Consider the following 26420-nt stretch of genomic DNA (forward strand, 5'->3'; position numbering starts at 1 on the left):
TGGCTGGAGTGCTACTCCAGGTTTTATGAATCGTTAAATCGTAATGACACGAGTGGAAACAACTCGTGATACAATTGTGTGACGGAATCCATAAAAATTGTACATTAATTCCTTTTCCCCAGCTGCTTCCATGAATATGTTAGGTTAGCCTGGTGGTTGAAGCTCTCGCTTCACACGGCGAGTGTCTGGGTTTGATTCCCAGCGAGGGTAGAAACATTGGGCGTGTTTCCTTACACCGGTTGTCTATGTTCACCCATCAGTAAAATGGGTACCTGGCAGTTAGCGGACTGGTGTGGGTCGCATCCTGGGACAAGGAACTAATTTGCGGGAAATGCTCAGCATAACAAGGGACTTTCTTTATAGTAGTATGTTACTGATGTCAGTTATGATCTGTATACTTGTAGTAAATAAAGATATTATTATTATTATTATTATTATTATTATTATGTGAGTCAAGATCCTTCATTGATGACAGAATTAGTAATAATCATAGAGTAAAGTTCAGTGTCATAAGTTAACTTTAGCGCCATTACAATGGTAAACAATTTAGTTCGCAGTGTACACTTACAGTCGTTAATTCTTATCTCTAAGTCAACATAGTTGATATAGTTATTATCTAGGGAGGTGGTAACAAGAGCAGATACAGCCCTGCTAGTAGATTCTTCCTTGGAGCCATCAGTATTTATTTTTTATTTATTTATTTATTTGAGCATGATACAGAGAAGTACAAGGAATACAGTTATTACAGTGCAACATGCCAAAGCCCCTTGTATGCAGAGCATTATGGGCAGCTTAAAATTAATTTAAGTTTAACTAAGCAGTGATATATTCAGTGGTAAAAACATTATTATAAACAGATAACAATTTAGCACAAATGAGTATTACAAAGACAGGTCATATGGTCATTACTGTGTTGCTGTGTATTGCATCTATGCCTGTGTCATCATTTGTGGTTGTCTCAGACTCCCTTAGTGCTTTACAGGCTATACAAAAATTTGATACACCTCACCCCTTAGTCCTCCGTATCCAACTTTGGCTACGCCGCATCTTTACTAAGCATAAAGATATTGTTTTTTGTTGGGTCCCTGGTCATGTTGACGTACAGGGCAATGAACAGGCAGACACTGCTGCGCGGTCAGCAGTACATGACCTACCAGTTTCTTATAGAGGTATTCCATGTACGGACTATTTTGCTGTAATATCTTCCCACCTTCACACCCGTTGGCAACAACGTTGGTCTACTATGCTCGGCAACAAACTTCAGTCTATTAAACCGAGTATAGGTTACTGGCCGTCTTCTTATCACCAGTGTCGAGGTTGGGAGACTACTCTCTCCCGTCTTCGCATTGGCCATACTCGTCTTACTCATGGATATCTCATGGAGAGGCGTCTTGCTCCTCTCTGTGAGAATTGCCAAGCTCCATTATCAGTCAGCCACATTCTGTTGGACTGCCCACTTTATCAACGAGCACGCAGAATTTACCTCTGTCGTCGTCTTCGCTCCGCTGCTCTTTCTTTACCTTCCCTTCTCGCTGATGGACCCACCTTTCATCCGGACTCTCTCATTGACTTTTTGACAACGACTGACTTACTTCACAAATTCTGATACTTTCAGCCCTTTCTACTTGTATCTCTTGCTACCCTCTACCCCCGTACTATCCCCTGCCCCGCTGTTTTCTGTAACCTGCTGATCATCCCCCCTCCCTTCTGCCATCCAATTCCCTTGCTTCCTTCCCTACCCTGCAGCGCTGTATAGCCCTTGTGGCTTAGCGCTTCTTTTTGATTATAATAATAATAATAATAATGTGTTGCTGTGTAATCAGTAGAATGGAGTATTATGTTAGGTAATGTAATTAAAAAATAAATTTTGATTGGGTCACAGGTTGACATTTATGAGATACAATAATGAGATACATATATGAGATACAATTATTCAGTATTTATTTAGTTGTGGGTGAGTAAGTGATTTTTAAGAAGAGACTTGAATTTATAAACAGACAGTGTTTCTTTTATATTCACAGGTAATGAATTCCAGACTTTAGGGCCTTTTATGTGCATTGAGTTTTTGCATAGTGTGAGATGGACACGAGGAACATCAAAGAGTGATCTGTGTCTTGTGTTATGGTCATGTGTTCTGTTGAGGTTGGTAAGGAGATGTTTGAGGGGAGGGTTTATATCAGAGTTAAGTGTTCTATGTATGTAGTAGGTGCAGTAATAAGTATGGATGTTTTATATGGTGAGTAGGTTTAGTGTTTTGAATATTGGTGGAGTGTGCTGCCTGTAGTGGGAATTTGTTAACATTCTGACTGCCGCCTTTTGTTGGGTAATTAATGGTCTGATATGGTTTATTGTTGTTGAGTCCCATGCACAAATTCCATAGGTGAGATAGGGGTAAATAAGTGAGTGATATAGGGCCAGGAGGGCTGACTGTGGAACATAGTACCGTATCTTCGATAGTATACCTACCGTCTTGGAAATTTTCTTGGAAATTTGTTGTATATGTGTTTGAAATTTGTGATATATTATTACTAACAGTTAAGAGTGAAAGGCTGAACGATATCAATACATGATTGCGATGTCCTACAGTTGTGTCTTGTTCCAACCATCAATGTGTTTCCTGGTTCCATCGTGTTGATATTGTATAACGTCTCTCAAACACGGATGGTTTCAACTCCACAGATATAGTGAGGATTTAGATACATGTGTAATACCTGGCCTCGTGACCCCGTGGCCTGGCTGGTAAAACTCGTGCTTCACACGCAGAGGGCCCGAGTTCGATTCCCGGCGGGGTGAAAACATTTCGACGCATTTCCTTACACCTGTTGTCCTGTTCACCTAGCAGCAAATAGATACCTGGGTGTTAGTCGACTGGTGTGGGTCGCATCCTGGGGGACAAGATTAAGGACCCCAGTGGAAATGAGAGACAGTCCTCGATGGCGCACTGACTTTCTTGGGTTATCCTGGGTGGCTGACCCTCCGGGTTAAAAATCCGAACGAAATCTCATCTTATTTGAAGACGTTTTGCCAACTAGTATCTTTAATCAATACAGAGACAAATTAGGAAGAGAGTAGAGGATGTAGTAATCCAGATATAGTAATCCATATACACACAACCCACACATAGAGAGGAGCTTCCGACGACGTTTCAGTCCGGCTTGGACTATTTACGAAGTCACTGGAGTGGATACTTGCTCCTCTCTTGCTGTATTGTGTTTCAAATTGACTTTGATGTTGCGTAGTTGTACCAGGATACACTGATACCTTTGTTGACTACAGTGTTCCGCACACACAGTGAACTTTATTAAATCAGTTGAGAATACGTAAGAAGAGTATATGTACACAGGTGAGGGTGATGAGAGTATCTCTGGGTGAGGGAGTACTGAAGGATGTAACCTGAGATGATACTGACTGCTGGACGCCTGCGTAGCTTCGTCTGAATGGTTAAGCTAAAAGTTGAGATAATGAAGCTACGCTGTTTCTGTGTAATAGAACCACCCAGCTCAACACCTACCCACACCACCACCCACACCACTACCCACACCACCACCCACACCACCACCCACCCATCCTCACCACCAGTTTTAGCATCCACTAATACCAGTTGAGGACACACTTTTTTACATAGATTGGCTTGATGAAGCGTGAAAACAGTTGGGTAAGCCTGTGAAGGCGTAACTCATGAGACTGGTAACTTGCTAAGCCTTGAATAAAGAGACCGGGGGGTATGTGATATCATGGTACAGGGGCACATACCCACGCATACCCCAGACACATGCATCATGTGGGCGAGGTAAAGATATTAACCTTTTCTCCACAGACATGTAGGGCGTGTGAGTGTGGGTGGGCGGGCCCACCCACCCACACTGGGTGGGCGGGCTGGTTTATGCAGTGTGCCCAGAGGCTTATTACCTTGTATTGCGTATTCGCTGTACTTATCTAATTGTACTCAACTTAATTGTGGTTTGCATGGGGTCGAGTTTCGGCTCCTGGTCCTGCTTCTCTGCAGGCCGCTATGGTTTGCATGGGGTCGAGCTTCGGCTCCTGGCCCTGCTTCTCTGTAGGCCGCTACTGGGTTCACACTGGCTGCATGCACCCTATCCTACCTATTCTTAAAACTATGTACTTATTCTGCTTTTACCACTTCGCTGTCTAGGTTGTTCCACTTCTTGACCACTCTGAGGCTAAAGAAGTATTTCCTAACATACATGTGACTCCTCTGTGATTTTAACTTCTCTCTGTGACCTCCTACGCCAGAGACCAGTCTCTGACTTGTCCTGGCCACCCTGTCAATTCCTCTCAGCATCTCTGAGCCTTCTGTCCTCTAGTGTGGTCAGGTTTAGTTCCTCTAGCCTCTCCTCATAGGTCATACCTCTCAGTTCTGGAACTAGATTCATTGGAAACCTTTACACATTCCGGATTCTTTACACACTTAACCAGATGTGGGCTCCATACTGGCGCTGCATACTGGCGCTCCATACTGGCGCTGCATACTCCAAGATGGTGCTGACATATACTGTGTATAAGGTCGTTAATATCTCCTTGTTGCTACCCTTAAATTTACCAGTCTTGTGTTTGCTGCAGCTGTTATTCAGTTGATGTGTCTCAGGTGAAATGCTTGGAACTCTGCTGACTTCAGGGTCCTTGAAATCCTTCCGTCCCTCGAGCCCGTACAGGTGTTTGATGGAGGGTGATAACTCGTGCATATTTGCACGCTTCCTATGTTTTCCTCCATCTCACTGCCAGACGTATCCAGGCCGTCGTAAATGTTATGATTGTGCTTAAATACATTAAACCAATAACAAATATTGTTTTAATTATTGGTTTAAGTTGACTACCAAACGTAAGATAAAAGATATCTAAATATGTACAAAGGTTTAAGTAGGCTACCAAATTTATATAAACACTTACAACAGGCGTGAGAGTGGTTTTGTAAGCATCAGGTTGCGCCTGGCCACACACTTGGTAAACTCCATCATCCTGGGCAGTGAGCAGCACTTCCAGGTACATCACACTGTCTCAGTGTGTAAATATTTATACTGTGGCAAGCATAGTTGCTTCTTCATTAACACTACGTTTGACTACACACTTAGTTCACGTTTATTACTGCAGTGATGAGTGATGCTGGTGAGTCTGCCAGGTTACTCAACCTTCACTCATCATGCTACTCTCTCTCTCCAGTTATTCTGAGTGATGCTGGTGAGTCTGCCAGGTTACTCAACCTTCACTCATCTTGCTACTCTCTCTCTCCAGTTATTCTGAGTGATGCTGGTGAGTCTGCCAGGTTACTCAACCTTCACTCATCATGCTACTCTCTCTCTCCAGTTATTCTGAGTGATGCTGGTGAGTCTGCCAGGTTACTCAACCTTCACTCATCATGCTACTCTCTCTCCAGTTATTCTGAGTGATGCTGGTGAGTCTGCCAGGTTACTCAAACTTCACTCATCTTGCTACTCTCTCTCTCCAGTTATTCTGAGTGATGCTGGTGAGTCTGCCAGGTTACTCAACCTTCACTCATCTTGCTACTCTCTCTCCAGTTATTCTGAGTGATGCTGGTGAGTCTGCCAGGTTACTCAACCTTCACTCATCTTGCTACTCTCTCTCCAGTTATTCTGAGTGATGCTGGTGAGTCTGCCAGGTTACTCAACCTTCACTCATCATGCTACTCTCTCTCTCTCCAGTTATTCTGAGTGATGCTGGTGAGTCTGCCAGGTTACTCAACCTTCACTCATCATGCTACTCTCTCTCTCCAGTTATTCTAAGTGATGCTGGTGAGTCTGCCAGGTTACTCAACCTTCACTCATCATGCTACTCTCTCTCTCCAGTTATTCTGAGTGATGCTGGTGAGTCTGCCAGGTTACTCAACCTTCACTCATCATGCTACTCTCTCCAGTTATTCTGAGTGATGCTGGTGAGTCTACCAGGTTACTCAACCTTCACTCATCATGCTACTCTCTCCAGTTATTCTGAGTGATACTGGTGAGTCTGCCAGGTTACTCAACCTTCACTCATCATGCTACTCTCTCTCTCCAGTTATTCTGAGTGATGCTTGTGAGTCTACCAGGTTACTCAACCTTCACTCATCATGCTACTCTCTCCAGTTATTCTGAGTGATGCTGGTGAGTCTGCCAGGTTACTCAACCTTCACTCATCATGCTACTCTCTCTCTCCAGTTATTCTGAGTGATGCTGGTGAGTCTGCCAGGTTACTCAACCTTCACTCATCATGCTACTCTCTCTCTCCAGTTATTCTGAGTGATGCTGGTGAGTCTACCAGGTTACTCAACCTTCACTCATCATGCTACTCTCTCTCTCCAGTTATTCTGAGTGATGCTGGTGAGTCTGCCAGGTTACTCAACCTTCACTCATCATGCTACTCTCTCTCTCCAGTTATTCTGAGTGATGCTGGTGAGTCTACCAGGTTACTCAACCTTCACTCATCATGCTACTCTCTCTCTCCAGTTATTCTGAGTGATGCTGGCGAGTCTACCAGGTTACTCAACCTTCACTCATCTTGCTACTCTCTCCAGTTATTCTGAGTGATGCTGGTGAGTCTGCCAGGTTACTCAACCTTCACTCATCTTGCTACTCTCTACAGTTATTCTGAGTGATGCTGGTGAGTCTGCCAGGTTACTCAACCTTCACTCATCATGCTACTCTCTCTCCAGTTATTCTGAGTGATGCTGGTGAGTCTGCCAGGTTACTCAACCTTCACTCATCATGCTACTCTCTCTCCAGTTATTCTGAGTGATGCTGGTGAGTCTGCCAGGTTACTCAACCTTCACTCATCATGCTACTCTCTCCAGTTATTCTGAGTGATGCTGGTGAGTCTGCCAGGTTACTCAACCTTCACTCATCATGCTACTCTCTCTCTCCAGTTATTCTGAGTGATGCTGGTGAGTCTGCCAGGTTACTCAACCTTCACTCATCATGCTACTCTCTCCAGTTATTCTGAGTGATACTGGTGAGTCTGCCAGGTTACTCAACCTTCACTCATCATGCTACTCTCTCTCTCCAGTTATTCTGAGTGATGCTGGTGAGTCTGCCAGGTTACTCAACCTTCACTCATCATGCTACTCTCTCTCTCTCCAGTTATTCTGAGTGATGCTGGTGAGTCTGCCAGGTTACTCAACCTTCACTCATCATACTACTCTCTCTCTCCAGTTATTCTGAGTGATGCTGGTGAGTCTGCCAGGTTACTCAACCTTCACTCATCTTGCTACTCTCTCTCTCCAGTTATTCTGAGTGATGCTGGTGAGTCTGCCAGGTTACTCAACCTTCACTCATCTTGCTACTCTCTCTCTCCAGTTATTCTGAGTGATGCTGGTGAGTCTGCCAGGTTACTCAACCTTCACTCATCATGCTACTCTCTCTCTCCAGTTATTCTTCTCTCTCTTCCATTTATGTTTTTAATGAAATTATTATGTTTTATTATTGTTTTTATTATTAAATAATTTAGTTTTATTATTTTTACTATCAAATTATTATTTTTTGTTTTACTATTAATTTTTTTTATTTTACTATTTTCATTATCACTATTTATTATTTTACTATATTGTATTATTCTTGTTTTTGTTATTATTACATTCATTATCAATGTCTTTCCAGAAGTGTTGACATCTCAGTTCGAGTCTCCCTGTGAAGTGCGACATCTCCGCCTCCTCCAGAGTGCAGGTACTCTACTCTACAACTCTACCACTCAAGTTCGGCTAATTGGTTTCTCCTGAAACCTTTCAAAAATGTTACCTTGCTTACACTCTAACAGCACGTCAAGTCGTAAAAACCTTCTCCACTGTGATCTAACGCACTCACACAAGCCTGTTAGATGTTCAAGCTCCTACCACTCAAAACCACCTTTACCATTCCTGGGATGACTCCTACCCCTACTTCCACCCCTGATTTTTACTCAGTCATCCTATTTTGCTCTATCCTTTCTAAATGCCCCAATTAACTTAGCCATAACCATAATTTTAAAAGAGGTGGACGGTAAGCCAGTGGAAGGCATCGGTCAGATGACCGAAAACTCCCGCTGTGGGTCATATGACTAAGACCCCGTCAGGAAACACTTTTAATGTTTCGTGACAAGTGTTACCAGGAGGCCTGGTCACAGACCGGGCCGCGGGGGCGTTGACCCCCGGAACTCTCTCCAGGTAAACTCCAGGTAACCTTGCCTGGTAGGCAACGCTCTTGCGTCACACAAGAGTGTCCGTGGTTCGATCCCCGGCAAGGGTGTGAACATTAGACGTGTTTATACCTGTTGTCCAGTTCACCTAGCAAGCAAGCATGTACCTGGGTGTTAGTGGACTGATGTGGGTGGCATCCTGGGCAACAAGATTGAGGACCCCAATGAAAATAAGACACAGTCCTTGGATGATGCACTAACTGTCTTGAGTAAACCTGGGTGTCTAACCCCTCTGGGTTAAAAATCTGAACAAAGTCTTGTGTTAATCTTACCTTAACTCCTCCTCCTCTTCCAGTGAATTATACTTTTAGTAACGTCACGTTGTATTCTCATCTCGGCTCTCCGAACTCTCTACATAATATTCACACCACACGTTGCCCTGAAACACCCATACGTTTATGTCAGGTAAAAGTACACAAGGGCAACTAATGTGACGTTTTACTGTGGCAACGTTTCGCTCTCCAGGAGCTTTGACAAACCACAATAAAATGTCGCATTAGTGGTACTTGTGTCCTTTTACTTAACATATTGTGGGTAATTCTACCAACATTATTACGATTATTCTTATTTAACATATTGTGGGTAATTCTACCAACATTAATACGTCGCTGTAACATTTACAACCCATGCTTCACACCATATAAGAGTGTTGGTAACACTATACTCTCGTTCTCCTTCTTGCCTACATAGATAACGTTCGTTGTTTCCACAGATACCTAAATGCACCACCCACGTTTCTCCCATCCTGTATTCTTGTACAACACTTGGGTATATTTGTGAAAACGTTTCACCAATCAGTGGCTTCCTCAGTCCAATACAGAGAAGAATGGTTGAAGATTTGAAGGAGTTTGAGGTACTCGGTCCCTCATCTTGAAGTTGACTGAGGGACTGATTACCTCATCTTTTGTATATAATTCAACAGTCTTCACATTATGTCCTTGTACTGATAAAGCCACTGGTCGGAGAAACGTCTACAAAGATACCCAGATGTTGCACACGTGTTTGATTCTCCATTCTTCTTTGTACAGGACTGATGAAGCCACTGTGTGGCGAAACGTTTCCACAATAAAGATTCCCAAGTGTTGCACAAGTGTCTAATTTATCAACTTGCCGGTTCTCTGAAGCATTTATCAACTATTATATTCTGTAGTTGATCTTGTGTTTCATAGTCTCACTAATAAGTCCCAAGTATCTAAACACATGACTTCCTGAAGTTTGACAGACTTGTGTAACATGTGGGAATCTTTAATAAAAAGATTCCCATATGTTGCACACGTGTCTCAATCTTCAACTTGTTGGTTTTTGATAAATTAGACACATGTGCAACACTTGGGTATCTTTATTGAGGAAACGTTTCGCCACACAGTGGCTTCATCAGTCCATACAAAGGAGAATCTTGAAGAACAGGAGGAGAATGAGGTAATCAGTCCCTCAACCTTGAGTCGATGTGGTCAGTCCATCAATCTTGAATAGAATACGGCATACGTGCTGAGAAGGAGCTTATAAACCGTTGGCAGGAGAGGTGCAGCAGTCATAGGTCGTGTAACATTTGTTCAATGTTGAAGTAGGTCGTGCCCAAGAATTAGGCAACCATTTATCACATGACTTCCTCCATATTCCCTCCTGTCTGATCTCGTATTTATTTTTTCATCGAAAATGGCTTGGTCAGATATTTTTGTTGGTGGGTTTGACAAAGACTTGCCTAGCATGGGCCTGTAGGACTGCTGCAGTGTATATTGTGTTGTGATGTATACTGTGTTGTGATGAATATTGTGTTGTGTTGTGATGTATACTGTGTTGTGATGAATATTGTGTTGTGTTGTGATGTATATTGTGATGTATATTGTGTTGTGCTGTGATGAATATTGTGTAGTGTTGGGTTGTGATGTATACTGTGTTGTGATGAATATTGTGTTGTGTTGTGATGTATACTGTGTTGTGATGAATATTGTGTAGTGGTGTGATGAATATTGTGTTGTGATGAATATTGTGTAGTGTGTTGTGATGAATATTGTGTAGTTTGTTGTGATGTATATTGTGTTGTGTTGTGATGTATATTGTGTTGTGTTGTGATGTATATTGTATTGTGTTTTGTGGTATATATTATGTAGTGTTGTTCTTATTACCTAGATTTTTTGTTACTGTACTCACCTATTTGTACTCACCTATTTGTGGTTGCAGGGGTCGAGTCCTAGCTCCTGGCCCCGCCTCTTCACCGGTTGCTACTAGACCCTCTCTCTCCCCGCTCCATGAGCTTTATCAAACCTCGTCTTAAAACTGTGTATGGTTCCTGCCTCCACTACGTCATTTTCTAGGCTATTCCACTGCCTTACAACTCTATGACTGAAGAAATACTTCCTACTATCTCTCTGACTCATTTGTGTCTTCAACTTCCAATTGTGGCCTCTTGTTTCTGTGTCCCCTCCCTGGAACATCCTGTCCTTGTCCACCTTGTCTATTCCACGCAGTATTTTGCATGTCGTTATCATGTCTCCCCTGACCCTCCTGTCCTCCAGTGTCGTCAGGCCGATTTCCCTTAATCTTTCTTCATAGGACATTCCCCTTAGCTCTGGAACTAACCTTGTTGCAAACCTTTGTACTTTCTCTAGTTTCTTGACGTGCTTTATCAAGTGCGGGTTCCAAACAGGTGCTGCATACCCCAGTATGGGCCTGACATACACGGTGTACAGTGTCTTGAATGATTCCTTACTAAGGTATCGGAATGCTGTTCTCAGGTTTGCCAGGCGCCCATATGCTGCAGCAGTTATCTGATTGATGTGTGCTTCCGGAGACATGCTCGGTGTTATACTCACCCCAAGATCTTTCTCCTTGAGTGAGGTTTGCAGTCTTTGGCCACCTAGCCTATACTCTGTCTGTGGTCTTCTGTGCCCTTCACCTATCTTCATGACTTTGCATTTGGCAGGATTAAATTCGAGAAGCCAACATTATTACAGACTGGACCAGGTGTCCAGTCTGTCCAGGTCTCTTTGAAGTCCTGCCTGGTCCTCATCAGATTTAATTCTCCTCATTAACTTCACATCATCTGCAAACAGGGACACTTCTGAGTCTAACCCTTCCGTCATGTCGTTCACATATACCAAAAATAGCACTGGTCCTAGGACCGACCCCTGTGGGACCCCGCTCGTCACAGGTGCCCACTGTGATACATCATTACGTACCATGACTCGTTGTTGCCTCCCTGTCAGGTATTCTCTGATCCATTGCAGTGCCCTTCCTGTTATATGCGCCTGATGCTCTAGCTTCTGCACTAATCTCTTGTGAGGAACTGTGTCAAAGGCCTTCTTGCAGTCCAAGAAGATGCAATCAACCCACCCCTCTCTCTCTTGTCTTACTTCTGTTATTTTATCATAAAACTCCAAAAGGTTTGTGACACAGGATTTGCCTTCCGTGAATCCGTGCTGGTTGGCATTTATACTCCTGTTCCGTTCCAGGTGCTCCACCACTCTCCTCCTGATAATCTTCTCCATAATTTTGCATACTATACACGTCAATGACACAGGTCTATAGTTTAGTGCCTCTTTTCTGTCTCCTTTTTTGAAAATGGGAACTACATTTGCCGCCTTCCATACCTCAGGTAGTTGCCCAGTTTCCAGGGATGTGTTGAAGATTGTGGTAAGTGGTACGCACAACATATCTGCTCCCTCTCTAAGGACCCATGGAGAGATGTTGTCCGGTCCCATTGCCTTTGAGGTATCGATGTCCCTTAGCAGTTTCTTCACCTCCTCCTCATCTGTATGTATGTCGTCCAACACTTGTTGGTGTATTCCTTGTTGGTGTCCCCATCTGGTCTGTCCCCCCAGAGTCCTTCCTGTCTCTACTGTAAATACTTCCTTAAATCTCGTGTTGAGCTCCTCACATACCTCTTGATCGTTTCTTGTGAGTTCTCCACCTTCTTTCCTCAGACTTATCACCTGGTCCTTGACTGTTGTCTTCCTCCTAATGTGGCTATACAGCAGTTTCGGGTCAGATTTGACTTTCGATGCTATGTCGTTTTCATACTGTCGCTGGGCCTCCCTCCTTATCTGCGCATACTCGTTTCTGGCTCTTCTACTAATCTCCTTGTTTTCCTGGGTCCTATGCCTCCTGTACCTTTTCCATTCTCTGTTGCACTTAGTTTTTGCCTCCCTACACCTTCGGGTAAACCAAGGACTCGTTTTGGTCTTCCTATTATTTCTGTTTCCCTTGGGAACAAAACTTTCCTCTGCCTCCTTGCACTTTGTTGCCACATATTCCATCATCTCGTTTACTGATTTTCCTACCATTTCTCTGTCCCACTGAACCTCCTGCAGGAAGTTTCTCATACCTGTGTAGTCCCCCCTTTTATAGTTTGGCCTGTCCCCTTCAGTTCCTGTTACCTTCTCCACTTGTAACTCTACTATATAGTCAAAACTCAGAACCACATGATCGCTAGCTCCAAGGGGCCTCTCGTAAGTGATGTCCTCGATGTCTGAACTGCTCAGGGTGAACACAAGATCCAGTCTTGCTGGCTCATCCTCCCCTCTCTCTCTGGTTGTGTCCCTGACATGTTGATGCATGAGGTTTTCAAGTACCACATCCATCATCTTGGCTCTCCATGTTTCGGGACCCCCATGTGGCTCCAGGTTTTCCCAGTCGATCTCCCTGTGGTTGAAATCGCCCATTACCAGTAACTTTGCTCTGCTCGAGTGAGCTCTTCTTGCCACCTCAGCCAGTGTGTCCACCATCACCCTGTTGTTTTCTTCGTACTCCTCTCTTGGCCTCCTGCAGGTCTGTGGTGGGTTATACATCACTCCAATGACTACTTTATGTTCTCCGGACTGAATTGTACCTACAATGTAGTCTCTTTCTCCAATCATGTCCATGCCTTCCATTTCCTCAAATTCCCATTGGTGTTTTATGAGCAGTGCAACCCCTCCTCCCCCTCTACTCCTTCTATCTTTCCTCAGGATGTGATATCCTGTTGGGAAGATTGTGTCTGTTATTGTCTCAGCGAGTTTTGTTTCTGTGACTGCTATGATGTCTGGGGATTTTTCACTGATTCTTTCATTCCACTCCTCATGTTTATTCGTTATTCCATCCGCGTTTGTGTACCAAACCTTTAGTTTCTTTTCTATCATTGTGGTCATGCAAGTATATTGGGGTTGGGGGAGCGAGAGCCTTGGTGGGGGCCTATATGGGGCTGTGGTGTAGGTGGGGTTTGTGTTGATGGGGGTGGGGTCAGAATGCCCATAAGGGACAGCTGTTGGGGTGAGGTTTGTGATATGGGGGTTGGTGGCAGAGGGAACAGTGAGTGGGTTGTAGTATAGGTTGCTCAGTTGCGTTGGGAATGTCGCGGGTGGAGTCTTTTGGTGGGAGATTCTGTGGGGTGTGTTTGCCCTTCCTCCTGTGTCTGGGTCCTGCTCATTTTCATTGCTTCTCTTCCTCCTTGCGTCTCTGTACCCTCCTCTTTCAGTGTAGTCCTTTCTTCTTGTGTTCTGTCGCGGTCGAGGTATACTCTCTGGTACCCCCTCTTTGTCCCTCAGTCTTGCTTTCTTGCAGAATCCTGGTTCGAACTGATTCTTCCTTGAAAGTTACTCTGACAGGCCGTATCCTTCCACCTCGCAAACCACCCAATTCCCTCTGAAAATTTGTCACCTCCAGTCATATTGCCCTCCCCTATTGTTTTCATGATGCCTTCAATCATTTTTTTCTCCTCCTGTTTTATTTCTTCAAAGTTGGCCCCCTTGGCTTCTTGGAGCCCGTGACATAAAAACTGACTCGCCCTTTCCTCCTCCCACTGAGTCTCCATCTGCTTCCTCTGAGGCATTTTATTTCCTTCCATTGACATGTTCTTGCCTTCAGTCCCTGTCATATCTGAAACTTCTATTCTCAGTGAACTGTCTTTCCTGGCCAGCTGTTCCTTTGCTACTGCAGTTGGCTGTTAGAATCTCGCATATAACAAACCTTCATTGTCTTCGTGTCTTAGTGTGCTCATCGTCCTTTTCCCTGGCCCCACGTGGGTCTGATAGGGCCTTCTGGTACGGCATGTCCTGTTGTTGCACCATCCCCTTGTCTGCGCCTGACTTTGAATTTCCTTCATTGTCTTCAGACCTGTCGTTTGATCTCAGTGTGCTCATCGTCTTTTCCCTGGCCCCACTTGTGGGTCTGATAGGGCCTTCGTGTACGGCATGCCTCCGTTGTTGCTTACCATCCCCTTGTCTGCGCCTGACTTTGAATTTCCTGATGTCACATCTGAATTGTCATTTGTCTCTCTAATCTGTTTCAGGCTTTGCAGTTTCTCTTCTAAGCACTGTATCCTCCCAGCTTCTGCTGCTAAGACCTGTACTTCCCACTTCCTGCACTCTTCAGCTATCCGCTCCTCCATTTTCTTACCTAAGCTCTACTATCTTCCTTCCCCACTCTTCCTCCCTTTTTTGAGCTCTAACTCCCAGTCTTTCCTCCTTGGTTCGTCTACCAGATCTCTGGTTTTCCGTCCTCTAAGGCCACCCATATATTTTTTTTATACCGCAGACAGAAGGCTAGGAGGAGGGAGGGGGTGGGGGAGAGAGAAAGGGTAGAAAGAGGGAGAGAGAGGAGAGAGAAAGGGTAGAAGGAGGGAGAGAGAGGAGAGAGAAAGGGTAGAAAGAGGGAGAGAGAGGAGAGAGTATGGGGGTGAGGGATAAGACCAAGTAGACTTCTTCAGTCAGATACAAAGGCAGCAGTGGAAATAAAGGTGTAATCAGTCCCTCAACCTTGGAGAAAAAGTATTTGAGGTGGTCAGTCCCTCAGCCTCCAGATACTACCTGTTTCTTCACCATCTCTTATAATCATGCCACAAACCATACCACGGGTTTGAACCCGCGATCTGAGAGTCATAAAACTCCAGACTGTCGTGTTAGCCACTGGGCCAGCTAGCTACAATAATATTCACCCAACTAGGTATATTTCTACACTATAGGAAGGCTAGCAGAGGCACCACTGTGACCACAAATATAAGTTTTTACAGGCGAACTCTAGCTCAAGTCCCCTCAAAACCGTCAACATGACTCTGATCACGGGTTCTAACCCCACCCGTGGTATGGTTTGTTTGCAATCGTGTCATTACGATTTCGTGAGTCAAGTAATCATGCCACAGCCTGAGTCATACAAGATGTTAGAAATTATTTAAGAAATTCTAATTACCTTAAGATCACTGAATCATTGTTAATCTCAGACCCAATCAAACTTTGTTATTTTTTAATTACATTACCTAACAGAATACTCCATTCTACTGAATGTTCAGCAACACAGTAAATGACCATATGACCTGTCTTTGTAATACTCATTTGTGCTTAATTATTTGTTTACAATAATGTTTTACCACTGAATATATCATTGCTTAGTTAATCTTAAGTTAATTTTAATCCTGCCCATAATGCTCTGCATACAAGGTGCTTTGGCAGGTTGCACTTTACTGTATTCCCTTTTTACTTCTCTGTATCATGTTCAAATTAATAAATAAATAAAGTATTAATATATACTTAAAACTGTAATATTTTAGCTGCCTTTCTCTGTTTTTGTAATAATAATTACAATTGTAACATTCAGTAAATGTGTTTAGTCTTAAGTAGTGTGTAGGTAGTAGCGTTAGTCTGCCCGAAATGCCCATGCGTGTTAGTGGCTTTCTTGTCTCCTTAATAATGTTTTATATGTAAAGTTCAGTCTTTATACTGCACAAAGAAATCAATTTAGTTTTGTGTTCAGTTTTCAAGTTGGTGCACTAAGATTTACAATATATCTTCAGCAATAACTACTGTGACAATGTTCTCCTTGTATTACATTCATTATCTTTTAATTCCACAAGGGCAGAGCTGTATGACCCAAGTAGGTTTAGCGCTTCTTTTTGTTTATAGTAATAATCCCACAAGAACCCCAGTGGAAATAAGTCACATTGACTTGTATGTGTTATCCTGGAAGGTAATTTACATACACGTTACTGTGTATGATAATTTGTGTAAGTGTACTAGTAGGTAAATAAAGTTCTTACACCTGTGGTCACCGTCTCAGTCTTCACTGCTTCTACAAACACATCTATAAATATGTTAAACAACCATGATGACATCACACATCCCTCTCTAACACCACCCGTCACTGCTAAGTAATCCATTAGTCTCCTCTAAACCCTCACTTGAGCCTCTCACTCTGCATAACCTATCACCTATTGTATACATTTGTACCGTTAGGCACGTTTGTACCCTATCCACCCAGTAATTTATATATATATATATATATATATATATATATATATATATATATATATATATATATATATATATATGTCGTGCCGAATAGGCAGAACTTGAGATCTTGGCTTAAATAGCAACGCTCATCTTGCCATATAGGACAAGTGAAAATTTGTGTATGCAATAATTTCGCCAAAATCATTCTGAACCTAACGAAAAAAATATATTTCACTGTGTTTGTTTAGTATTAAATTACTGTAAACAAATCTAAAATATATTTAGTTGGGTTAGGCTAAAATAAATTGCTCTTGTTATAATAAGGTTAGGTAAGTTTTCTAAGTTCTTTTTGGTGCAAAATTATAAATTTTTACATCAACAAAAATGAAAAAAATATATCTTTAAACGTATAAGAGAAAATTTTAGAAATGACTTAATTTTAAATGAGTTCTTGCTAATTGACCAGTTTTACATATTCGGCACGACATATATATATATATATATATATATACATATATATACATATATATAAACACTGATCTCTTGCTGAAGGAGACTCGAACCTACGAACCTTAGGACAAGGTACGCAGTGCTTTACCAATCTACCCACACTGGACAATACCTTGGTGTGTAGTGCAAGCTACACACCAAGGTATTGTCCAGTGTGGGTAGATTGGTAAAGCACTGCGTACCTTGTCCTAAGGTTCGTAGGTTCGAGTCTCCTTCAGCCAGAGATCAGTGTTTGTGTATATTTCGCATGCTCTTGCGAATTCCTTGCGCATATATATATATATGTCGTGCCGAATATGTAAAACTGGTCAATTAGCAAGAACTCATTTAAAATTAAGCCCTTTCTAAAATTTTCTCTTATAAGTTTAAAGATATATATTTTTCATTAATGTTAATGTAAAAATTTATAATTTTGCACCAAAAGAATCTTAGAAAACTTACCTAACCTTATTATAACAAGAACAATTTATTTTGGCCTAACCCAACTAAATATATTTTAGATTTGTTTACAATAATTTAATACTAAACAAACGCAATGAAATATATTTTTTCATTAGGTTCAGAATGATTTTGGCGAAATTATTGCATACACAAATTTTCTCTTGTCTTATATGGCAAGATGAGCGTTGCTGTTTAATCCAAGATCGCAAGTTCTGCCTATTCGGCACGACATATATATATATATGTATATATATAATATATACATATAATCATATTATATATATATATATGTATATATAAATATATATAAAATATATATATATATAATTATATATATAATATATATATATATATATATAATGTATTCATAATATGTATATATAATGTATATATAATATATATATATATAATGTATATGTAATATATATATATAATGTATATATAAATATATATATATATAATGTATATATAAATATATATATATAATGTATATATATATATAATATATATATATATATATATATATATATATATATATATATATATATATATATATATATATATATATATATATATATATATATATATATATATATATATATATATAACGTCGTGCCGAATAGGTAAAACTTGCTATTTTGGCTTAAATATCAACGCTCTTCTTGCCGAATAAGGCAAGCGAAAATTTGTGTATGCTATAATTTCACAAAAATCATTCTGAACCTAATGAAAAAAAATATTTCATTGTGTGTGTTTATTATTAAATTATTGTAAATATATTTAGTTGGGTTAGGCTAAAATAAATTGTTCTTCTTATAATAAGGTTAGGTAAGTTTCATAAGATTCTTTTGGAGCAAAATTAAAAATTTTGACATTAAAGATATATTTTTTTCATTAATATTAAACATATAAGAGAAAATTTTAGAAAGGACTTAATTTTAAATGAGTTCTTGCTAATTGACCAGTTTACATATTCGGCACGACATTATGTGTATACCACGAGGCAGGCCAGTACAACATGGGTTCGAATCCTTGGCTAGCGCAGTGTTGTTATTGATCAATACCACTCGTCCGTGGTTACAATAATATAAATACTGCTGGTGAGGCTAGTACACCAAACAGGGATGAGAAGGAAATTAGCTTAGAAGCTCCCACACCTCCGTATGCCCTCGGATGGCGGCCCAACAGCTAGCTGTGTGCTGTCTGCGCTATTCTTGTAGGGTTGGGTGGTCCTGTGGTTTAAAGCGTCATGTGGTTCTCGCTTACCATGAGGCAGGCCAGTACAACATGGGTTCGAATCCTTGGCTAGCGCAGTGTTGTTTCATATACATATATATATATATATATATATATATATATATATGTGTGTTTATATATGTGTGTGTTTATATATGTATGTGTATATATATGTATGTGTGTATATATATATATATATATATATATATATATATATATATATATATATATATATATATATATATATATATAAAATTGTTGTAAGAGAAGAGAGGGTATTGGGTGTGAGTGTGGGAGAGCGAGGTCACATGCAGGTAGTAAGAGCGCACCAGCAAGCAAGCTTACTGCGCCCTATACGGTGGTTATATTTATACATGCAGGTAGTGGGTGCCAGACAGTTCTTGATTTTTTTAGCTCAGGGTGGTGTCGCTTGTTGTGGTGGTGCTTGTGATAGTGGTGGTTGTGCTTGTGATAGTGGTGGTTGTGCTTGTGATAGTGGTGGTTGTGGTTGTGCTTGTGGTGGTTTTGCTTGTGATAGTGGTGGTTGTGCTTGTGGTTGTGCTTGTGATAGTGGTGGTGTGCTTGTTTGATATTGGTGGTTGTGGTAGTGGTGGTTGTTGTGGTCGTTGTTGTGGTGGTGGTAGTGGTTATTAGGGAGGGTTAGCCTCCCCAGGATAACCTGGGGTAGGGAGGGTTAGCCACCCAGGATAACCCAGGGTAGGGAGGGTTAGCCACCCAGGATAACCCAGGGTAGGGAGGGTTAGCCACCCAGGATAACCCAGGGTAGGGAGGGTTAGCCACCCAGGATAACCCAGGGTAAGGAGGGTTAGCCACCCAGGATAACCCAGGGTAGGGAGGGTTAGCCACCCAGGATAACCCAGGGTAGGGAGGGTTAGTCACCCAGGATAACCCAGGGTAGGGAGGGTTAGCCTCCCAGGATAACCCAGGGTAGGGAGGGTTAGCCACCCAGGATAACCCAGGGTAGGGAGGGTTAGTCACCCAGGATAACCCAGGGTAGGGAGGGTTAGCCTCCCAGGATAACCCAGGGTAGGGAGGGTTAGTCACACAGGATAACCCAGGGTAGGGAGGGTTAGCCTCCCAGGATAACCCAGGGTAGGGAGGGTTAGCCTCCCAGGATAACCCAGGGTAGGGAGGGTTAGCCACCCAGGATAACCCAGGGTAGGGAGGGTTAGTCACCCAGGATAACCCAGGGTAGGGAGGGTTAGTCACCCAGGATAACCCAGGGTAGGGAGGGTTAGTCACCCAGGATAACCCAGGGTAGGGAGGGTTAGCCACCCAGGATAACCCAGGGTAGGGAGGGTTAGCCACCCAGGATAACCCAGGGTAGGGAGGGTTAGCCACCCAGGATAACCCAGGGTAGGGAGGGTTAGTCACCCAGGATAACCCAGGGTAGGGAGGGTTAGCCACCCAGGATAACCCAGGGTAGGGAGGGTTAGCCACCCAGGATAACCCAGGGTAGGGAGGGTTAGTCACCCAGGATAACCCAGGGTAGGGAGGGTTAGTCACCCAGGATAACCCAGGGTAGGGAGGGTTAGCCTCCCAGGATAACCCAGGATAGGGAGGGTTAGCCACCCAGGATAACCCAGGGTAGGGAGGGTTAGCCACCCAGGATAACCCAGGGTAGGGAGGGTTAGCCACCCAGGATAACCCAGGGTAGGGAGGGTTAGCCACCCAGGATAACCCAGGGTAGGGAGGGTTAGCCACCCAGGATAACCCAGGGTCGGGAGGGCTAGCCACCCAGGATAACCCAGGGTAGGGAGGGTTAGCCACCCAGGATAACCCAGGGTAGGGAGGGTTAGCCACCCAGGATAACCCAGGGTAGGGAGGGTTAGCCACCCAGGATAACCCAGGGTAGGGAGGGTTAGCCACCCAGGATAACCCAGGGTAGGGAGGGTTAGCCACCCAGGATAACCCAGGGTAGGGAGGGTTAGCCACCCAGGATTAGCCAGGGTAGAGAGGGTTAGCCACCCAGGATAACCCAGGGTAGGGAGGGTTAGCCACCCAGGATAACCCAGGGTAGGGAGGGTTGCCACCCAGGATTAGCCAGGGTAGGGAGGGTTAGCCACCCAGGATAACCCAGGGTAAGGAGGGTTAGCCACCCAGGATAACCCAGGGTAGGGAGGGTTAGCCACCCAGGATAACCCAGGGTAGGGAGGGTTGCCACCCAGGATAACCCAAGCAAGTCAGTGCGTCATCAAGGACTGTCTTATAAGTAAGTTTATTCAGGTATACACAAATACAGTTACACAGATTATCATACACAGCAGCATATGTGTAGAGAACCTAAGACAACACAAAAAAGTCAGTGTGACTTATTTCCATTGGTGTCCTTTTAATACCTTATTATTATACTACGGATATAATATCTGTTTGGTACTATAAAGGAGATGTACTGTACTAGGAATAAGGTAAAATAAGTTATTTATATTTACATGTGTGTTAGCTAAAGAAAATAAATTATTCTTCTCCCTTTCTGTCGCTACATTCATTAGGTACCTTTTGACTCTCTTCTTGAACTGGCTCATGCAATGACTGGCTTTGACATGTGCGGGCAGTCTGTTCCATTCCTTTATTGCTGTACAATAAAAGGTGAACATTAAAATGGTATAAAATACCGGACAGCGTCGTGCGGGGACATTTACTATCTTCAGCTAGCATTTTGACTGCTGAACTGTATGCCATTCTTGCAGCACTTATTTGTATCGCATTTATGCCTGTGTCATCATTTGTAGTAGTCTCAGACTCCCTTAGTGCTCTACAGGCTATACGAAAATTTGATACATCTCATCCCCTAGTTCTCCGTATCCAACTTTGGCTACGCCGTATCTCTACCAAACATAAAGATATTGTTTTTTGTTGGGTCCCTGGTCATGTCGACGTACAGGGCAATGAACAGGCAGACACTGCTGCGCGGTCAGCAGTACATGACCTACGAATTTCCTATCGAGGTGTTCCATTTCTGGACTATTTTGCTGCAATAGCTACCCACCTTCGCACCCGTTGGCAACAACGTTGGTCAACTCTGCTCGGTAACAAACTTCATTCTATTAAACCGAGCATAGGTTACTGGCCGTCTTCTTGTCATCAGTGCCGAGGTTGGGAGACCACTCTCTCCCGCCTTCGCATTGGCCACACTCGTCTTACTCATGGGTATCTCATGGAGAGGCACCCTGTTCCTCTCTGTGAGCAGTGTCAAGTTCCAGTATCGATTAGCCACATTCTGTTAGACTGCCCTCTCTATCAACGAGCACGCAGAATTTACCTCCAACGTCGTCTTCGTTCTACTACTCTCTCTTTACCTTCCCTTCTTGCTGATGGACCCTCCTTTAATCCTGACTCTCTCATTGACTTCTTGACAACGACTGATTTACTCCACAAACTCTGATGATACTTTTCGCACTCCCCTCAGCCCTTTCTAGTTCAGTCTCTTGCTGCCCTTTACCCTTTCACCATCCACTGCCCCGCTGTTATCCGTAACCTATTACTCATCCATCTCCCTTTTGCCACCTGATGCCCTCGCTTCCTTCCTGCCCTGCAGCGCTGTATAGTCCTTGTGGCTTAGCGCTTCTTTTTGATTATAATAATAATAATGAACCTAGCCCCCTTAGAGAAGATAAGGACTATTACAAACAAAATCTGAGAGGAATTGAGAGAGGTGCTAGGGACAGACTGTTTAATGGACCAGGATCACGGGGACACAAGCAGACTGAAGACACAGATAAGTCATACGCATGTAAGGAAGTATTTCTTTGGTCTTGGGATGGTTGAAAATTGGAATGACTTGGATGCGGCCGTGGTGGAGGCAAGCTCAGTACACAGTTTCAGGAGCTGGTATAAGGCCCAGGTGACCTGACGTCATTGATGCCGGGCTAGGTATTCTAGGAGGCGGGGCCAGGAGCTGAGTCTCGAACCCCTCACACGCATCTAGGTGAGGGCGCGCGTGCACTCCCCATCCTAATAATATTAATAATAAACATATACCAAGAGTGCTCGTGCGCTGACACAGAAATGTAAACACGGAAGTGATTCTTAAACACGCACATGCAACCATGTGAGAATGTGCGCGCACACACACGCACGCACTTTAGGTGAGTACACACACACAGGATGCAGACTCATCAAGTTGTGATGGTGAGGATCCAGACTGAAGTTGTGTTTGTGAGGGGTCTAGAGTCAGCTCTTGGTCCTAACTTCCAGACCACTTTGATCGGCATCACTGATACCTAGTCTCATGGGTCTTACTCTTGAAGCTGTGTATTGTTTATCCTCGCTGTCTCTTTAAAGTAGTTCCTCTTCGTGTGGGTGCGTATGCACGTGTGCGCGCGCGCGCACACACACACACACACACACACACACACACACATTACATTACCCTGAATGCTAGCCATCATTACATCACCCTGGATGCTAGCCATCATTACATCATCCTGGATGCTAGCTATCACTACATCACTCTGGATGCTAGCCATCATTACACCACTTAGGATGCTAGCCATTATTACACCACTTAGGATGCTAGCCATTATTACACCACTTAGGATGCTAGCCATTATTACATCACTTAGGATGCTAGCCATCATTACACCACTTAGGATGCTAGCCATTATTACACCACTTAGGATGCTAGCCATTATTACATCACTTAGGATGCTAGCCATCATTACATCACTTAGGATGCTAGCCATCATTACATCACTTAGGATGCTAGCCACCATTACATCACTTAGGATGCTAGCCATCATTACACCACTTAGGATGCTAGCCATCATTACACCACTTAGGATGCTAGCCATCATTACATCACTTAGGATGCTAGCCATCATTACATCACTTAGGATGCTAGCCATCATTACATCACTTAGGATGCTAGCCATCATTACATCACTTAGGATGCTAGCCATCATTACATCACTTAGGATGCTAGCCATCATTACATCACTTAGGATGCTAGCCATCATTACATCACTTAGGATGCTAGCCATCATTACATCACTTAGGATGCTAGCCATCATTACATCACTTAGGATGCTAGCCATCATTACATCACTTAGGATGCTAGCCATCATTACACTACTTAGGATGCTAGCCATAATTACATCACTTAGGATGCTAGCCATCATTACACAACTTAGGATGCTAGCCATAATTACATCACTTAGGATGCTAGCCATCATTACATCACTTAGGATGCTAGCCATCATTACATCACGCAGGATGCTAGCCATTACATCACCCTGGATGCTAGCTATCACTACATCACTCTGGGTGCTAGCCATCATTACATCACTTAGGATGCTAGCCATCATTACATCACTTAGGATGCTAGCCATCATTACATCACTTAGGATGCTAGCCATCATTACACTACTTAGGATGCTAGCCATCATTACACCACTTAGGATGCTAGCCATAATTACATCACTTAGGATGCTAGCCATAATTACATCACTTAGGATGCTAGCCATAATTACATCACTTAGGATGCTAGCCATAATTACATCACTTAGGATGCTAGCCATAATTACATCACTTAGGATGCTAGCCATCATTACATCACTTAGGATGCTAGCCATAATTACACCACTTAGGATGCTAGCCATAATTACATCACTTAGGATGCTAGCCATAATTACACCACTTAGGATGCTAGCCATAATTACATCACTTAGGATGCTAGCCATCATTACATCACTTAGGATGCTAGCCATCATTACATCACGCAGGATGCTAGCCATTACATCACCCTGGATATTAGCTATCACTACATCACTCTGGGTGCTAGCCATCATTACATCACTTAGGATGCTAGCCATCATTACATCACCCTGGATGCTAGCCATCATTACATCACTTAGGATGCTAGCCATCATTACATCACTTAGGATGCTAGCCATCATTACATCACCCTGGATGCTAGCCATCATTACATCACTTAGGATGCTAGCCATCATTACATCACTTAGGATGCTAGCCATCATTACATCACCCTGGATGCTAGCCATCATTACATCACTTAGGATGCTAGCTATCACTACATCACCCTGGATGCTAGCCATCATTACATCACTTAGGATGCTAGCCATCATTACATCACTTAGGATGCTAGCCATCATTACATCACTTAGGATGCTAGCCATCATTACATCACTTAGGATGCTAGCCATCATTACATCACCCTGGATGCTAGCCATCATTACATCACCCTGGATGCTAGCCATCATTACATCACTTAGGATGCTAGCCATCATTACATCACTTAGGATGCTAGCCATTATTACATCACTTAGGATGCTAGCCATCATTACATCACTTAGGATGCTAGCCATCATTACATCACTTAGGATGCTAGCCATCATTACACCACTTAGGATGCTAGCCATCATTACATCACTTAGGATGCTAGCCATCATTACATCACTTAGGATGCTAGCCATCATTACATCACTTAGGATGCTAGCCATCATTACATCACTTAGGATGCTAGCCATCATTACATCACTTAGGATGCTAGCCATCATTACATCACTTAGGATGCTAGCCATTATTACATCACTTAGGATGCTAGCCATCATTACATCACTTAGGATGCTAGCCATCATTACATCACTTAGGATGCTAGCCATCATTACATCACTTAGGATGCTAGCCATTATTACATCACTTAGGATGCTAGCCATCATTACATCACTTAGGATGCTAGCCATCATTACATCACTTAGGATGCTAGCCATAATTACATCACTTAGGATGCTAGCCATCATTACATCACTTAGGATGCTAGCCATCATTACATCACTTAGGATGCTAGCCATCATTACATCACCCTGGATGCTAGCCATCATTACATCACATCACTGAGGATGCTAGCCATAATTACATCACTTAGGATGCTAGCCATCATTACACCACTTAGGATGCTAGCCATAATTACATCACTTAGGATGCTAGCCATCATTACATCACCCTGGATGCTAGCCATTACATCACCCTGGATGATAGCCATCATTACATCACCCTGGATGATAGCCATCATTACATCACCCTGGATGATAGCCATCATTACATCACCCTGGATGCTAGCCATCATTACATCACCCTGGATGCTAGCCATCATTACATCACCCTGGATGCTAGCCCTCATTACATCACCCTGGATGCTAGCCCTCATTACATCACCCTGGATGCTAGCCCTCATTACATCACCCTGGATGCTAGCCATCATTACATCACCCTGGATGCTAGCCATCATTACATCACCCTGGATGCTAGCCATCATTACATCACCCTGGATGCTGGCCATCATTACATCACCCTGGATGCTGGCCATCATTACATCACCCTGGATGCTAGCCCTCATTACATCACCCTGGATGCTAGCCCTCATTACATCACCCTGGATGCTAGCCCTCATTACATCACCCTGGATGCTAGCCATCATTACATCACCCTGGATGCTAGCCATCATTACATCACCCTGGATGCTAGCCATCATTACATCACCCTGGATGCTAGCCATCATTACATCACCCTGGATGCTAGCCATCATTCACTAAATTTCAAATGCCATGTGGAAATTAACAGCGAGAAATTAATACTGGTTTTTGTGTACGTGTACCTGGATGGGTCACTGTACTCTTGCTTGAGTGTACAAGTGCATCATAATTATAAGTCGCACTTAGACTGAAACTTAAGGCGATGTTTCGGTCCAACTTGGATCAGTAACTGCACACTTCGTCGTAACCTAGTTCGTACCTCTTCTGATGATATTGATCCTTCTGGGGTCTATTTCCTGCTTCTCTTGTCCTCCCCAACACTATGGAGAAACTGAACCCCCTC

At 43.1% G+C, this 26420-nt stretch overlaps 1 protein-coding gene across 3 annotated transcripts in view; it reads left to right on the forward strand.

Annotated features, from left to right (window-relative positions):
* Positions 1–26420, forward strand: part of LOC128703277 (calcium-activated chloride channel regulator 1) — a 482928-nt gene that overhangs the window by 174802 nt on the left and 281706 nt on the right. For 2 of the 3 annotated variants that reach the window (XM_070103296.1, XM_070103298.1), the window contains exon 2: positions 7605–7670. The gene's annotated coding sequence lies outside the window, so the exon portion shown is untranslated. Of the gene's footprint in view, positions 1–7604; positions 7671–20663; positions 20797–26420 lie in introns of those variants that run through there. The other variant, XM_070103299.1, reaches the window with a different exon arrangement.

Source organism: Cherax quadricarinatus, chromosome 85 (genome assembly GCF_038502225.1).
Source record: "Cherax quadricarinatus isolate ZL_2023a chromosome 85, ASM3850222v1, whole genome shotgun sequence".
Taxonomy (NCBI): Eukaryota; Metazoa; Arthropoda; class Malacostraca; order Decapoda; family Parastacidae; genus Cherax; species Cherax quadricarinatus.